Here is a 6,062-nt window from a genome sequence, read left to right as displayed (position 1 = left end):
TTACAAGCATTTTCAGGTGTTTTTGTATATATTTCAAACGCATGTTTCAAGTGTTTTATACTCGTGTCCTGTGTGCTTCAAACTTGATGAAAACGGAGTCACTTTTTTTTTTCAAATGCAAATGTGCATAGGAAATATGGGGAGCATTTTAGTTCAAACACCGAAGGCGGAGGTGCTGCGAATTCCTTTTGGTTTGTGATCCAGAGATGAGTGTAGTGCATTGACTATACATAGATTCTACCTAGTACAGTACAGTACGTACACGTTTGGGGACGTGCGCTGTGGTATGGTACAGCAGCATCACGCTCGCGCTAGGCTGCGTAGCGAATTCGAGAGGCAGTGGAATGAAAAGCGAGAGGGGAAGAGAGGGACTAGGGAGCGCGCATGATCCGGGCGACCTGACCGCAGATCTTCGAGCGAGCGTCGACGACGCGGCGCACACCGCGCAGGCAGACAGACGTGACCGCCTTCACGTCCGTGTCCGTCCCCGTCCCCGTCCCTCCTCCTGTGGTCGCTGTGGCTGCCTACGACTCCTGTCCGCCGCTGTCCCCGCCCTGCCTCCCGGCCCCTCACCTCGCCGGCCGGCAGGACGGACGGACGGACTCCCCCCAAACAATTCGAGTTGCATTGCATGCAAGCTGCGCCAGAGCAGCAGCAGCAGCAAGGGCCTATTCAACGGTATTAAAACTGGTCGATAAGTCAGATAAAATTATTTTGTTGTAAAAAAAATACTATAGATTATAGATCGCTAAATTCAAGCGAACATGCCCCGCAGGGCGGGATCCCCGCGGCCGCATCAATGCATCATGCCATCGTGTCCGTTGCGTATGGCTTCGGTTGCGAGGCCCAGCAACCCAGTCTGGATCCCTGGAGCCCATTCAGTACAGGCGTACAGCAGGAGGACGGACTGGTGTACTCAACTGGAATTTTTCGTGTCTCATGAGAGATTTTTCCTCTGAAATTTGCTTTTTTTTACAAATTAAATTAATTTATATAAAATTTTTGTATGATTCCTATGAAATTCCTTGGGCAGGATGAGTGCATAGAAGGTGCAGGTGATCAGGTTGGGTCCGTCATCCTGACAAGACACTTGTATGTGCGGGATACTCCCTCTGTTTGAAAAATGCAATTTTTGTTTTCAATAAGTCAAACAATTTTATATTTGATCAAATCTTAATAAAAATATATTAATATATATGATATCGAATAACTATTATCAAATTAATTATGGAATATATTTTTATAATAAATCTATCGAAAAACATAAATATTGATATTTTTTAAAACTTAGGCAAACTTAAACAAGTTTGACGTATTCCTAAACCTAAAATCATCTTTTTTGCAAACTTAATAAACAAGTTTGACGTATCCTAAACCTAAAATCGTTTTTTTTACAAAGGGAGTAGAAGACTTGGTGACGTTGCATTCTGTTGAGTAAGTTCGTGATTTTATTCCGTTTATCTTCATGTTCGTTTGCTAATTACATTTCACAATCCCCTCAGCCCTACCATTCGCTTCTGATTTAAGCCAATTGCTGCACCGTCTGCTGCTGCAACAGTTTCTCCCACACAAATCTTCCAGGTCAAAGTCCTGTCCTCCAAGAACACAAAGCTCTCCCAGAACAAGAACACAAAGTGCTGCACAGAATTGACAGCTTCCGGTATCCTTTGCAGCAGACAAATCGATAAATACCAACTACTGATTTATTTCTATACTCCCCCGTCCCTAAATATCTATCATTTTTACTTTCCAAGAAATAACTTTGACTACATATATAAAAAAATATTAATATTTATAGTATCATTAGATAGATATTTAAATCTAGTTTTCTAATAAATTTATCACGTATTTTCTATAAATCAAATCAAACTTTTGGTACGGAAACCAACCGTGACAATTAATTAGGGGCAGAGGGAGTTCGATGACGGGCGATAGCCGCGAGACAGACAATGATTATTTCCATCGTCACTATCTGGAGTCAAAAGGTTACCCGTTTTACCCTGCTGATATGTCAACATGTCAGCGAGCAGGAGACCTGATTAGCAGAAACAACAGTTCGACTACACTTCCATTCTTCAGGGTATGGACTATGGATGCCGAGACTTGATCGGACTGACCACAGTTGAGTCGCAGGGCATCAGGGGACGATGTTCATTCAGTATTTGCAACTTCTCAGAGTTCCCTTTGGGGTTGTGCTAATAGCACTCACTGAAGCAGAAGAAGAAGCCCCTTGGCTTGTCTTCCTTCTTGCCCTTTGGCGTGTCGCTGAGGTCGCCCCGAGAAGCCATTAGCGAGCTCATCCCAGGAGATTCTGGAGGAAGGATTGTGTTCTCCGAACTGAATGTGCGGCGAGGGGCCAAGGTTTCTTGTGGCCAAAGGGTGGATAGGTAATGTAGGAGCATTTGCACTATCTGTGTGAAGTTTGGTCTGTCGTTTGGGTCTTCCTTCCAGCAGGACGTTAGCATTTCTGACAACTCCTCAGGCAAGTTATCAGCGCTTGGGGCGTGTTTGGTTGACGCCCTGGGTCTCATTTGCCTGGCCGGCAAGTGGCCTGGAGCTTGCCTGGAGCTCATTTGGATTGAACCCTGGGTCATTGTCTGCACCAGGCAATGCTTCAACCCCCAGGCGAGCAAAATCGGTTGCCTGGTGCTGCTTTGTTTGCCTGGCATGCAATCAAGTACGATACGATGGTCTTGTACTATTAAATATTTGAAGAATTATCCATTAACGCACTGTGCTATTTCAAATATTTCTTAGAACTATTACTGTTACTGCTAAAAGGATTTCCTACCGGCGGGATATTAAATTGGTGCAGCTACTGTTCATTGAAATCGCTGTTTTTGTGTGTAGATTATTGTTTTCTATTATTTATTTAAATCCTTTATTTGTCTTCATATATATTATTTAAACAAAAGAAATTAAAGTTATTAGACAAGAAAGCACACTTTATATTCATAATAGTTTTTTCAGACCATAACCGTGTATGTTTAAATATGGTATTATACCTTTTATTAGCTTTTAAATATGTAATGTATCTTTTATTAGCCTTTTCAGGCACAGTCTTCCAACCAAACGAACTATCTTGTAACTTGCCTGGCTAGGCAAATTCTATCGATTTTCCAGGCAACTTCCAGGCAACACTTTTTGCCAAGCAAGTACTCCTGGCTTCCATCCAAACAGGCCCTTGGTCTGATATTCTGCAGAAAATAAGGCTTTCATCTGGTCAAATACAAAACACATGTAGTAGTGTAAGAATAAAATAGAGTTCATGTGATGGAACATATTTGAAACACCATGCAAGATATGTGTATATATAGACATACCAAAGCAAACATAACCCAGGGATGCCCTCAACAATTCTTCAGGATAATTGGCTCATGATTTTTTTTTTGACAAACAGCATTTTTATTATTAGCAGCAAATGGCTCATGATTAGAGTATCAGGTGTTACCTTGAAAGCAGCAGCGTATACAGCTTGAAGATTAGACATTCCTTGAAGGGCAGTTTATTGTGGAGGAGTTCCCACAACACAATTGCAAAGCTGTAGACATCTACTTTGTGGTTGTAATACTTCTTTTCTCCATGCCTCAATGTTACTGTGCTGTACAACTGCTGAGATATTCTAGGATATATTAATAATAATAACCCAGAAAATTAAGGATTCAGAAACTGACAAATATGAATGCAGTAGAAACCTCTGGAGCCATCCAACGATATGTTCCTGTCTCCGCAGTCATCATCTCTGTTAATGTCTCTTCTCTAACCAAACCAAGATCAACAAGTTTTACTGTTCTCTGGTCTGCAGTCAGCAACAAATTCACTGCACGAAGTGAAGGGAAAAAACACGGACTCAAGATCAACAGTCTGAATACAGACTAAGGAAATTCCTGGTAAACTAACTGTCCACAAGATGTCACCAGTGCTTCAATAAACAAAATAATAAATAAAATGCATTGTTGGATTGAACATATAAGATATGAAATACACAAAATAATAGCAATCTCTATTGATGAACAGGACTGCATCCCACTGAAATTAACATCTTCAAACTATGCTTATGTCACGACTAAAAAACATTCAGGACTACTTAATATTTCTTGATGCGTTTGGAACAGGAAATGACAGTAGGCTGGGAAAGTTATGCACTAGCAAAATCTCAGCTAAATGTTATGTTACTTGATAAATTATACAGTAGAATCACGATAAACACTGCAGCTTCACACTGTCACGTACCTGCAGCCCTACCTACAACTGTAACAATCAGTCTGTCTAACAGATAACAGAACCATGATAATTTTAATGAATTATTAATTATCCATCATAGAACTACAGCATGCTACAATAAAGAATAGGCAAGGGATGAAAGGTTCTTAGATAACCATGGTATGTCATAGGTTGCCAAAAGTGAGTACAATGCCGACAGTTGTCACTTAACATCTGAACTTCATCTTTGAAGAGAGCAGTGGTAGCAGAAATAGAAATGAAGAATAATCACAATGTATGACACAGCGAGAGAACGAGAGGCGAGAACTCTTCCCTAGTTAGTCTATTCTAGCCTCTGGAGGGCTTGGGGGTGTTGAGTGGATGCTACGTGGCGAGGCAGCGATCAACGTCGAGAGGCACACGAGGGCCATCGTCGGGATCCAGGATGCGGCCAGCGGATCTCCGGTGTTACCGGCGGGGTCGCGACCCACCAGAAAATTAACGAGGAGGAGGCGCCTTACGTTGGCTCCGGCGACCATGCACGCTCTGAGGAGATCACAAGCGCAGGACGAAGAAGAAGTAACCGAGAAGGAGGAAGAAAATCGACGCGCGGAGGGACGTGAAGCCCTCTCACGAGCCGTGGCCATGGCTGTGGAGTTAAGCCATCGTCCACATCCAGTGCATGGAGACCGAATTAAGTCCAAGTTCTGGGCGACAGCCGACGAGTCAGATCAAGACGACGGCTCGGATCCATCGACACCGGAGTTCATCCAGGAGGCTGTTGATGCGGGTTTCACGTGTGATCAACTGGCCAAGGCGGAACACGTTCTTCATTCAGGTAAAACTCCGTCATCCGATGATCTCCGTCTTCCAAAAACAATTATTGCCGGGATGCTACACAGGAAATTCGTTGGGGAAGCATGGCAAGGTCCATTGCCGGAACCTAGAGTTTCACCGCCAAGAACACTTGGGGATCTTATTGAGAAGGTTATTCAGCGGGATATCGGTCTTCGTGGTGGATCGAGGTCGATACGATCTCCGAGGCCACCTTCGGGATTGGTTCCGACGAAGCCAGAAAAATTTTCAAATTCTTTTGAATCCCCAGAAGAAATTCCCGATCCTGTTTGTCCGCCTCTACCACGAAGTGCGACCAAGGTCGTGGCTACGGCGTTTCTAGCCAAGGCTGAGTGCGCCCGGCCTCGTGTGGGGAAGGAAGCAGATCAGTGGGGTAATGGGCTTGACGATCAAGTTTTAATTGGGCCCGGCAAATTTTTTCGACCCACCAAAGGTCTATGCGCTCTCTTCAGCCGTACAGGAACCAAACGCGTAGCAAAGGTCGCGAAGAAAAAGAAGACAGCGCCGCCACGAAGCACCAAACCCTCATACGCCGAAGTCGTGCGTGAGGGGGGGGGGGAAATGGCAGAGTTTGGGGGTGCTAATGGAGGTGATTTTGGTGGTCGAGGAAGAGGACGAGGAGCAGGTTACAATCCAGGCTTTCAACCCGGCTTCGATCCGGGGTTGGCGGGACGAGGTCGAGGACGCAACCAGCCCTACCCGCGTGGTCGCAACCGTGGGTACGGTGGCCATGGCGGCTACGGGAATCATAATCCCATCTTCCATGGCCATGGCCGTGGAGGTGGTCGATTCGGAGAGGGCTATGGCGCGCACTGTGGTCGTGGAAATTGGAACCCTAGACAACAGGGTTATGGACCTAATCACGGAGGTTTCTAGCAGATCGGGGCGCCATCCGGGGCCTACCATGGCTTCCACGCCGGGGCAGCAGGAGCTGCTGTTGGTGCGGGTCATCATCCGACTGGAGGGGCCCCTGGTGGACAGCCGCAGCCGACCGGGGTCATGCC

At 45.1% G+C, this 6,062-nt stretch overlaps 1 pseudogene; it reads right to left on the bottom strand.

Moving 5' to 3' along the window:
• Positions 1-2,022: 2,022 nt before the first annotated feature.
• The window catches only part of LOC136463718 (serine/threonine-protein kinase STY13-like), a 57,581-nt pseudogene continuing 53,541 nt past the window's right edge, over positions 2,023-6,062 (bottom strand).

Source organism: Miscanthus floridulus, chromosome 7 (assembly GCF_019320115.1).
Source record: "Miscanthus floridulus cultivar M001 chromosome 7, ASM1932011v1, whole genome shotgun sequence".
Classification (NCBI taxonomy): domain Eukaryota; kingdom Viridiplantae; phylum Streptophyta; class Magnoliopsida; order Poales; family Poaceae; genus Miscanthus; species Miscanthus floridulus.
Note: the sequence above shows the minus strand (reverse complement) of the source record. Positions and strands in the feature narration are given on the sequence as shown.